The sequence below is a fragment of the Myotis myotis genome, unplaced genomic scaffold (genome assembly GCF_014108235.1).
Source record: "Myotis myotis isolate mMyoMyo1 unplaced genomic scaffold, mMyoMyo1.p scaffold_m19_p_4, whole genome shotgun sequence".
Taxonomy (NCBI): domain Eukaryota; kingdom Metazoa; phylum Chordata; class Mammalia; order Chiroptera; family Vespertilionidae; genus Myotis; species Myotis myotis.
Window position 1 is genome coordinate 108574115 of NW_023416346.1, and position 12376 is coordinate 108586490.

Genomic DNA, 12376 nt, shown 5'->3' on the forward strand with positions numbered 1-12376 from the left:
ACCCCCAATGCATGAATTTCATGCACTGGGCCTCTTATTTATTTATAATTATAATATGAACCACCACTATAACAACAAAACATTAGAAAGCTTACAAACTCTGGAAAAGTCTCAAAATCTAGAAAATAACATTTAAAAAATAGATTTTCATTGATTTCAGAGAGGAAGGGAGAGGGAGAGAGATAGAAACATCAATGATGAGAGAGAATTATTGATCGCCTACCTCCTGCACACCCCCCACTGGGGATCGAGACTGCAACCCAGGCATGTGCCCTTGACTGGAATCAAACCTGGGACCCCTCAGTTCACAGACCAATGCTCTATCCATTGAGCCAAACCAGGTAGGGCTAGAAAAATGACCTTTTTAAAATAATTAGCTAACCAATATATCACTCAATAAAATTATTGTTTGTATACATTTGATTGCCTATTCTTGCCAGAAAAATTTTGTCCTACTTTTTTTTTATTTGTCTTTATTGTTGAAAGTATTACACATGTCCATGTGATTCTTTGTGTTCTTTCCCCCCCCCCCCATTGACCCTCTCCACCCCATACCCAGGCCTTCACCACACTATTGTCTGTGTCCATTGGTTATGCATATATGCATATAAGTTGCCTGGTTAATCACTCACTTCCCACCACCCCAATCCCACCTTCCCTCTGAAGTTCGTCAGTTTGTTCCATGCTTCTATGTCTCTGGTTCTATTTTATTCATGAGGTTATTTTGTTCATTACATTCCACATATGAGTGAGATCATGTCATACTTATCTTTCTCTGATAGGCTTACTTCACGTAGCATAATACTCTCCAGGTCCATCCATGCTGTTACAAACAGTAACAGCTCTTTATTTTTCACAGCTGTGTAGTATTCCATTGTGTAAATGTACCACAGCTTTTTTATCCACTCATTTGCGGATGCTCACTTGGGCTGTTTCCAAATCTTAGTAATTATAAATTGTGCTGCTATAAACATGGGGTGCATATATACTTTCTGATTGGTGTTTCTGATTTCTTGGGATATATTCCTAGTAGTGGGATCACTGGGTCAAATGGGAGTTCCATTTTTAGTTTTTTGAGGAAGCTCCATACTGTTCTCCACAGTGGCTGCACCAGTCTGAATTCCCACCAGCAGTGCATGAGGGTTCCTTTTTCTCCACAACCTCACCAACACTTGTTGTTTATTTGTTGATGATAGACATTCTGACAGATATGAAGTGATACCTTATTGTCATTTTAATTTGCATCTCTCAGATGATTAGTGAAGTGTTATTAGTTTCAGAAACCTGCTTGAAGCTCCAAGGGATCCACTGATCCACTGCTTGTGTTTATCTCTACAGGTCTTGGCTGCAAGCAGGAGGGGCCAATCTGCCCTCTAAAGTAGGTTTGTTAGCAACATGGGGCCCAGGGTTGGGTCAGCAAACTTCGCCTGGTTCCCCAGGGTCCACCCATGCCTGCCTTTGCCTGCCAGCCAGCTGTCAATCTTAATCGCTAAAAAGTTTGTTTCTGAAAGTGCTTTAGGCAGAGGAGGTGCTGTTTAGCTTTCAGGGAATGTGATGGGTGTGTTTCCTTGTCCTAGAGCTACTACTCAGTAAGTGGTCTAAAATATTACTCTGCCCTCGGCTTGACAAAGATCCTTGTATTGAGATCAATAGGGTTGGCTGGAAACCTCGAGTTTTTATCAGCTCTCCCATGTGGGGAAAGTACCAGTCTGGTTCCCAGGATAGTGGGGTGGACAGCTCCCCTCCCAATCCAATCACTGAGGCCTCCTGAGACTGCTTAGACCCATAGGATTGGCCTCTGCTTTTGTTTCCTCTGAAAAAGTCAAAATACAGGGTGTAGTTGGCATGCAGTGCTTCTGAGAGTAGGAGGAGATGCACAACAGGTTTGCCTCTTTGGCCGCCATTTTTTCTCTTCCAACACCTAACATTATTGCTCCCATTCCTATTATGTCCATTGCCATCCAAAAAAAAAAATAGTTGAGGAAAAATCACAGTTAAAAATAGAATGGTAATGAAATAAAGATAATTAGAAAAATGGTATCTAGGAAGTACCTCAGCACTTTCAAATGGATATACGGGTATAGATAATTTTAAATGAAGCAAATTCCACACCGTCAACTACCATGTATATTCTTCCCTAAAATTCATTTGTGTTAATGAGAATGAGTATCAGGGTCAAAGCATCATCTTGGTTCCCCAATTCTCCTTCTCTTTCACCGTTCTCCCATTTTATAGAAAAAAGGTTTCCATAACACTCGTTATGTTAGGGTTGTCTAGTGGTGTAAATACCTATAGGTTTAACAATGTAAAAAGTTACAATATTGCTGTCAATGTTAAGAAAATTACTATTACTAATGACTAGATATCCACTTGTTTTTTGATTCAGGTGATTTTCAGTTCTTTGCTTTCAACAAAGATGCCCTAATCTAGTTACCAGAGAACTCAGAGTACAAAGACTTGAGACATTTCCTATAGCAAAACTCAATTATTATCTATTTATGTTCATGAAGAAGTTACTCAGCACTGACATCTTTAAAATGATAAAAATAAATCGAATTGGTGTCATGTTTTGACTATGCCAGCAATAAGTAATATCCATATACAGGTATATAAACCAAATGAGGAAGCAAAAAACATTTAGGAATATACTTTTGATAACTTTTTACACTTTAGGTAAATTGAATTCTTCAAAATTTATAAAATATGATGCCAATGCTTTGATTAATTAATTACTACTAATATTTATAATTGGTAATAAAACAAGAAAATTTAGCATTTAGAGATTTGTTATAAGAGGATATTTATAAAAATGATGTCAATTTAGGTAAACATTTTATTACAGAAACACGCTAGTGTGATTAGTGAAAGTTTTAAACATAAAATATCTCATATTATCCTAAGATTTTGTGGAAGGAGTGCAATGTTAATATGATTTCAAGGAGAAAACAACACAAAGTTTCTGATTGTGAAATAAGAGCTTTATTGATACATTGTTTTTCACAACGGTGTGGTTGTACAGATCTTTATGGTATTTGGGTGATATGAAATATTTTCAGACAGATATAACAATTTTATTTTAAAATGTCAGTGTATGTAATATGCCATACCTTATCTTTCACAACTCTTTAAACTTAGATTTAAAAAAAAAAAAACATAATACATTATTACGGTACAATGACTAAGAAGTTTTTTTTTCAAAATCCCTATAGAAGGGACATTAACAAAATGTGTGTTTTCACCTATTCTGCTTGTATATCTTTTATTTTGCACAATAGAATTTATTGTTTACTATTCAATTTCAGTATATGTGCAGCTCAGTGAAGAAACATTGACATTTCTTTATTGCTAACTTTTATATATGGGTCAATATCACAGATAAAACTTAACAACATACAAATTATAAAAAGTTGAAATACAGTGGAAATACTGAAACTTACTGTAATACTAGAGGCTTGGTGCATGAAAATTCATGCACTGGAGGGGGGTCCCTCAGCCCAGCCTGGCCCCTCTCATAGTCTGGGAGCCCTCAGGTGTGGGAGGTAACCCAGTGATCAGGGGAAGGCGATGCCCCATCACACCTCTGCTGCTGCCACTGCCAGCAGTGCAAGCCTCAGCCGGCCCTGGTTACCTGAGCCTCGGGAGCACTGGGCGGCTGGGGGCCTGAGGGGACTGGGTGCTGCCATCTTGTGGCTGTGGGTGCCACCATCTTTGAGGGCATGACAGTCAATTAGCATATTCCCTCCTTATTGGCTGTGGGCCCTGCCATCTTTGAGGGAGGGGCAGTCAATTAGCATATTCCCTCCTTATTGGCTGTGGGCACTGCCATCTTTGAAGAAGGGGCAGTCAATTAGCATATTCCCTCCTAATTGGCTGTGGGTGCCACCATCTTTGTGATGGTGTGAGGGTCAATTAGCATATTCCCTCTTTATTAGATAGGATTTTTACATGTAGATATTGTTTCTTTAGAGAAGAAGAACAAAGAAATAGAAATATAATTGTTTACAATTTAAATATCCCCATGCATAAATATCTTGCTATGTTGCTTGTATGAATGTGTGTATATGTGTGTGTGTATATTTACCTGCCTATAATGTTGTCTATTTTATCTATCCAATATAAAATAATACAACTTGGAGATCTATTTATAAATTTTCACTAGTTATAAATTTTCTTGAAGTATTCATATGCTTTTTAAGATTTGTGCTTGAAACTGAATACAGTACCCATCTTTATGTTAAACTTAGCAATATAATTTACTATTTTTCAACTTAGTTTTTAATATACTATATGCTCATGTGAAAGAGATGGAGATATATCTCTCATTTCCATATGATCTTCACTGCAAGTTTCCCTCCTTTTTGAAACTAACTTTAATTTCAATATGTCTACAAAGAGGTAATGACATTTAACCTAGCTCACTATTAACATATAACACTTCTTCAGAAACCACATCTGAACCATTTGGATATTTTCTTTGCTTTTAAACCAATTAAAATTCAAGTCAATCCTAAACATTTTAGTTTTAAAAGTTTATCTACATCTATTAACATGAGTTTCAGCTATTTTCTTAATAATTTTAATAAATAAGACTATAAATTATATGGCAAATAATTTATTTTTATTACAAATTCATGTACTGCTTCTGACTTCTTGTATCCGCAATTCATCTTAATGGAAACAGTCTGGTTTTCATAATTGCACCACCTGTTTCATCAGCATGGAACACCCTGCCGCCATGACTTTTGTCCAAAAGTCTTCTAGTCCATATGCCATCTCCTTTCATCAAGCTTTCATTGGTACTTTGCTTCCTCAAATAAGCACCCCATAGCTGAAAATAATACTTACTATGAACTCTACATCTGAAAATAGTTTTCTTCTCAAAGCACTAATTTAACTTGTTATTCAGACTTACTTTCTGCACAAAATTATAATATTTAGACACATATTCCATATATTAATATATACATAAAATATGGAATACTTCATGCATTTGAATGTCATCCTTGTGCAGGGGCCATGCTATTCTCTGTATCATTCCAATTTTAGTATATATGCTGCCAAAGTGAGCACAGTCTATATATTTTTAAAATATTTTTTATTGATTTTAGAGAGAAGAAGGAAGAGTAACAGAGAAAGAAACATCAATGAGAGAGAAACATCATTGAATGGCTGCCTCCTGCACACCCCCTACTAGGGATAGAGCCCACAACCCAGACATGTGCCCTGACCTAGAATCGAGTCAGTGGCCCCTTGGTTCATGGGTTGATACTCAACCATTGAGCCACACCGGCCAGCCAGTCTATAAGTTCTTGAATGCAGAATTAATGTTGAGCTCACCTATTATTCCTAACAGTCCCATAGTATACTGTCATGTACTCATATTAAAAAATTATTTAATAGATCAGTAAAACTGAGCAGATGGATTATTTCAGTCCTGTTAAATCTCAATGTTCCCTAATATTTTCCACTTGTAAATGCTAATTATAAGAATACATGCTTATTATATATTTTTTATTTTAAAGAATTAACACTTTTCTTTTTTGATTGAAATATATAATTTTCCTCTCAGATATTTGTAAGCAATTATTTAAGTGTTAGCTGGGATCCAGACAAATTTGTAAAGAAAGTAATTGTCATAAGTGTTTCCCTCCACGTCCTGCATGGTTCAGGGTTCGGGTCTGGAAGAGGGGCCGCACACAAATGAAAGAGAAAAGACAAGAGATAATTTGGAAATATTGGGGGACCAGGTGGGTAAGTCCAACTCAAGAGGAAGGACTTCCCCTGTGCTCAGGCCTCACCAAGCTTTTTATAGTGAGAGGTAAACAAGGTAGTGGTTACCATAGTTACACAGTTCTTGTGAGTTTCACTTGTTTTGACCATGGTTACACTTCCTGCACTTCCTCAGCCGATTAGCTTCCCAGATAAGATCTAGGGAGTGTTATAAGGTCAAGCCTATTATGCTAAGAGGACTGTGCCCTCTAAGCTAGGACTTGTTTGTAACTTTGCCAGAAGGTCAGTCCAAGGCTCAACCCTATATCAGTTTCCCACAAGTAATGATTAAATTTCCTAGAGTGTCCGTAAAACTTTTTTTAGTTATTGCCCTCCTTTAGAAATCTAGCATAGTTCTCTTTCCAAATGACTTCATTAAAAAACAAAAGCACCTTTGTTTCATACAAAAATTAGGTATTTATGACTAAATAAAATATCAACTTTTCCTATAAACCTACTAAAAAATTAAACACCAATTATGAAAGTTCAGGCAACAGAAAGAAACATAATAGCATAACTGCTATTATTACTAATAATACAATTAGTACAAAGTTTCTATTTATAAGGCATTATATTTAATACTTTACACAAATTATCTCATTTAATACTCATGGCAATCCCAAGTGTTATTACCATATCCATTTTCCATAGAAAGGCACAGATTCACAATACCAAAACCTCGCTCTTTTCCCTGATTTTCTTGAGGAGATAGTTTCCCTATATCCTACCCTTCTGACCTTCTGCTCTGCTTTTTTGCCTCTACACAGTGGAGAAATGGATTATCAAGTAGTAAAAGGTAGACCTTAGTTTGAATTTATAAAGTGGGTGATGCTAATCAATCAAAATTTCTAAATTTGGGGAATTTACACTCTGCCGTTTTACAATTTCCTCCCATAGTGAGAAACAAAAGTCCTGAGTGAGTCCTCCATGAACACTCAAAATTTCCCTTGAGTGGACTATGCCAAGGTCTACACTGGTGTGGTCAGGAGTACCTTGAAGCTCATTAGTGGCACACATTTAATCCATATTCTCCAAAGCACCTTTTATCAGTAATTAAGCTGATATATTGATCTACACTTGTCTGATTCCTCTGACTCTCTCAATTGTTCTTTATAGATACTCAAAAAACTACAAACATTATGAACATCAAGTAGCAGGAGCAATAGTCAAACCCAAAGATTCTGATCCCAAAGACCATGCTCTTCATGGCCTTGTGCTTATAATGATTTTATCTTCTAAAGTAAGTAGGAGTTAGCAGAAACCTGAAATGTTATCATTGCTCCTAAACTGTGAATGCATTGCCATATTTCTTTTAGACTATTTATCATTGCTCCTAAACTGTGAATGCATTGCCATATTTCTTTTAGACTATTTTCTTAGTTATGCTACTTCTTAAACCCTTCTGCTTTAAAATACATGGTCTATTTTGTTTTGATTTTGAATGTAAAAAAAAAATCCATCAAACAAAATGCAAAAGTATATAGGGGCTCTTCTAAAGGTATAAAAATATGTTCAAAGGGTTTTTAAAATAGCCATCAAGGTTAATAATTAGAATAAGACAAAATACTATGTAATATGTACCCTAAATATGTAAATGCATACCTGACCAAACTCGAGGTTTATTTCACACTCTCAAAGTGTCCAGTGGCTAGGTGGCTCTTCTCACTAAGAGTCAATGAACAAGGCTCTTTCCATTTTGTGTCTCCACCATTATCTGAGTCAGTGCTATTTAATAGCATGTTCTGCAATGATGAGAATGCATTTATTAAACTTTTGAAATGCAGCTAATATGAATGGGGAACTTATATTTAATTTAGTCATTTTAGATTTAAATAGCCACATATGGCTAATGGCTACTGTATCAGACAGTACAGCTATTAGGTCTCATTATTTTAAATATCCAGTCAATGGAAAGAGGAAAAAAGAAAAGAAAGAGGTACATTTCTTTTTTCAAAGGCTTGATGTAGAAGTGGCCCTCATTTTTTCACTTGAATTCCATTGATGACAATTAGTCAAATGGTCACACCTAGATGTTTGCATACAAATATAGACATATTCATCCCTGGCTGAGAGTCTCCGGTTTGATTCCTGGTCAAGGGCATGCACCTCTGTTGCAGGTTCAATCCTGCCCTGGTCAGGGCACATTCAGGAGGCAACCAATTGATGTGTCTCTCTCACATCAATGTTTCTCTCTCCCCTCCCCTTCCGCTTCTCTAAACAATCAATGAAAAAAAAATCCTCAGATGAGGATTAAAACACACACACACAACCAAGCAAATATAGACTTATTTAGGCTGCTGCTTCTCAATTAGGGCTGTACACTATAAAAGGGGTAATTGCTTTTATTGGCCAGTGGAAGTCTCTATTACACTTGACTAAAAGTAATCAGTACATTGTTTTCTTTAAAATTTGTTAATGTTAAAATAAAGTGGAAAAATTAGAAGAGAATTAGAATAGTTATAAAGTCATAGTTGGTGATGGCTATGGGCTTCCTCTACCTTTTGTTCTAACTGAAAAGAGAAGATACATGAGAAGAGAGACTTGGTATAAAGCTCTAAATGGAGAGGACATCTAGGGTTTTCTGGATCTCATTTATGAAACCCCTAAGGCAAATTAATCCAATTTCTGTAATAAACTGCAAACAGATGGTTGAAGACATTTGCTGCTACTGAATCCACTAAGTAGTTTTGAAGTTGCAGAACTGACAGAAGTTGTGCTTAAGCAGAAATACCCAGTAGTATCAATATCCCAACACATAAATAATACAAAAGTAGATATTTTCACGAAGAAGAAGAAATAGCAGAGGCAAGAAAAGTCACGGAAGTTTAAAAGACAAGTTTAAAGAAGGGAGACTGCATATAAAGCTATCTGGCAATTCTTGAATTGCTTACTAAAGGGTAGAGTGGTATGAGGTAATTTTCTTCAGTATAATTGTCTTCTATAGAATTAAGGTATTAATATTGCCCATTAATCAGCATTGTTTTAGTTACACAAGACAGAAAATCACCTAATGTTAACTTACACAAAGAAGGTATTTTATTAGTTCCTGCAACTATTGTACAAAGCTATCCTGAAGTATTCAACAAACTGATACTGTATTTTGTGGACACTCTCTCTTCCTCAGCATTCATATTAATGAGTGTGGTTGGCAAAGACTGGGTTATGTGGCTATCCCAGTGACCAAGAGGCAGTTTACTGTAATTCATAGCTCAATGAGAACCATTCCCTGGGGAAATATGAGAGTAAAAATAAACAAAAACATAAACAAAAAACCAAAATAAGACATAACTAAAAAGGATGTGCATTAAACTAAATAATTGCTACTGCTCTTTATAATGATAAAATTCTGAATCTTTGATATAATTTTACCAGTTAAATTTCCCCAGGCAAAAGTACTGGTCATATTCATAGGTATTCAATTTCTTTAACCCAGCTCTTCTACGTGTCATCTATTTGTTATTTCAAGCAAAGGAATTGATTCATTATACTCTAATTTTAAGCTTTAAAAAATTATTGTTATATATTTCTTGGCCTAAATATCCTAACCTTCAGATAATATTACTGTCCTAGTATGAATAATTTAATATCTACGCTTTATAGAAATATTAACATTCTAGCACACTTTTATAAAATGTATGGCATTATTTTACTTGACAAATAAGCAGATAAGAGGTGCAGTTATAAGTGGTATAGACAGTATGATATATTCATTAGGATAAAATTTTTCATAATTTAGCAGCCTTGGGGTTGTATTATAAGGACCTTGTCTATAATGCTAGAAGTTCAACCACTGGAAATTCATTTTTAAAGGTAGGATATTGCCCCCTATTTTTAGTTCATTCATTTAATAAGTATGTATTGACCATCTGACAATGTCTTAGTTGCTCAAGTACAGCATTGAACAAGCCTGAGTGAAATCTGTGCTCCTGTGCAGCTTGCACGTTAGTGTGTGTATATGGGGGAGTAATAATACACTGCTAACATTCTAAGAATTGTGCATCCAGTTCCCTACAGGAAAGAAACAAATAAATTGAATTCAACAGTCTGTGGTGCACCTGTGGCTAAAGTGGGGAGTGCATGTCCTTACACTTTTGAGTGAGACAGTACCTATGTTAACTCCAGATGTCTACTTGGGTTTCAGGCAATCCTTTCCTGATGTTGGCTTTGACTATTTGACCCTTGAAGATTCCTACAGCTACAGGCTTCATAAAGTCACTTTTACCCATTTTTCTTTTTCTTTCTGGTTTATCTGCAACATATTAATAAGATATTTTATAAGGCATGCTATATCCTTAGACAAAAATAGTCGCTTCAGTTATTACCTTTAATTAAATACCAGTTTTATTTTCCAGGAATAATACTGCATCTTATCTATTTCAAACTCTTGCTTCCAGACTGAGATCAAAGTTCATAGTGAGTAGTAGAAAAGACCATGATGAAAAAAATGTCATATAGAAAGAAGGAAGGCATTAATGAGAAATATTGTTGGGTCCCTGTTAATTCACTATATGAAGATAGGCAAATAAATAATTGCTTCTTTAATGCCTATTCTATTCTATTCTATTCTATTCTATTCTATTCTATTCTATTCTATTCTATTCTATTCTATTCTAATATTATCTAATCTAAACTAAAATATCAGCTACTTTCCCTTGTATGGAAATGAGCCTCAGCTAGGTCTGCATCATCAGGGCATGTGCAGCTGCCTCTACCTAAAAACAGCAATAAGTGGGGGCTTCCTTACCAACATATTTCCTGTCAATGCCTGCTTTCCCCAAGTCATTGTTATCTGCTTTCTGGGTAGAGAAAAATAAGTTGTTGAGATCAATTCTGCTAAGACACGTTTTCTAACTTCCTGTAACCTTTCAAGTAGTATTATACTCTGCTTTCTCTCTCTCTCTCTCTCTCTCTCTCTCTCTCTCTCTCTCTCTCTCTCTCCCTCTCTCTCTCTCTCTCTCTCTCTCTCTCTCTCTCTCTCTCTCTCATCTCTCTCTCTTTCTCACAAGTCTACCCCAAACCTTGTACTAATGGAAGAGCTTCAACAGCTGGAACTGGATTTAACTTTCAGAAAAGTTTTTCAGTCCTTTCAAAAATATAGTATTAAGAAAGACTTAAAAATGAGCCTTTTCTACTGTTTTTATCATATGTAGTTCTGCAAATGAAACCATCTGTTTCACAACCATAGCCAAGGCCTCAACATGGTGTCTCTCACTAATTTTAGTTTAGGAGCTTCATCTAAACCCTGGTGCATATAAATTCTTGCTACACAGAGGTTCTTAGACATCTCAGGCTAGCCCTGACATGTTGTGGAGTCACAAATGCAATATTGCTATACTCAGAAGTGCAAAGAAAACATGGCTTCCTTATTTAATCTTCTTCATGGTTTTATCCAACACACAAAGACACTTTCTTTCATAGCACAGGCAATTCTGATCTTATTCATCTTTCATTAGATATAAGGCTCAATCTTAATAGCATCTGGAATCCCTGACACCCTAATTTTTGGTTGTGAGTCTGGATGGCCTACCTTTTAGCTTTTGATATAGTGTAAATTCTTTCCCACCATTTCAGCCAGTCAAACAGCTAACTTCTCTGAATTACCTTTAGGGCATATGGAAATTTCTTCATCCCTAACTCCTCCTACCCTTGCTATCCCTCCCCAAATCAAGTGTATCCTAGGAGTACCTAATCAGACTCTTTGGTTGTCTAACTACTCTAGGAGGGCAGCCATCTTGTGGTGGCCATCTTGTGATGACATCACGCGAGGATGTCGCACGACCCCACCTAGGCTTTTATTATATAGGATATATCCTATATATTATATAGGATATATGAAAAATTATAATCTACTTATGACTCACCAGAATTAGTTTTAAGTTTTCAATATAGTGATGAGACATTACATGCCTTATGAAGTGATCACCCCATAAGTATAGTACCCATCTGACACAATACATTGTTATTACAATATTATTGACTATATTTCTTGTGCTGTATTTAAATCCCTGTGACTATTTATTAATATATATATATATTTAAAATACATTTTATTGATTTTTTACAAAGAGGAGGGGAGAGGGATAGAGAGTTAGAAACATCGATGAGAGAGAAACATCAATCAGCTGCCTCCTGTACACCTCCCACTTGGATGTGCCCGCAACCAAGGTACATGCCCTTGACTGGAATCGAACCTGGGATCCTTCAGTCTGCATGCCAACGCTCTATCCACTGAGCCAAACTGGTTAGAACATTATTAAAATATATTTTTTTATTGATTTCAGAGAGGAAGGGAGAGGGAGAGAGAGATAGAAACATCAATAATGAGAGAGAATCATTGATCAGCTGCCTTCTGCATGCCCCCTACTGGGGATCAAAGCCCTAATCAGGGCATGTGCCCTGACTGGGAATCTAACCATGAACTGATTCGTAAGTCAATGCTCAACCACTGAGCCACATGGGCCAGGCCCTGTGATTATTTTTATAACTGGCAATTTGCACTTCTTAATTCTTTTCACATATTTCACCAATCCCCACACCACAGTTCCCATCTGGCAACCATATTTTTTTCTTTTTTCAGTATGAGTTTATTTCTGTTTCATTTGTTCAC

At 36.1% G+C, this 12376-nt stretch overlaps 1 non-coding gene across 1 annotated transcript; it reads right to left on the reverse strand.

Annotated features, from left to right (window-relative positions):
- Nucleotides 1–4966: 4966 nt before the first annotated feature.
- LOC118654811 lies at nt 4967–5070 on the reverse strand. The gene has a single exon (XR_004967077.1). It is a non-coding gene; the product is annotated as a U6 spliceosomal RNA (small nuclear RNA).
- Nucleotides 5071–12376: the final 7306 nt, after the last annotated feature.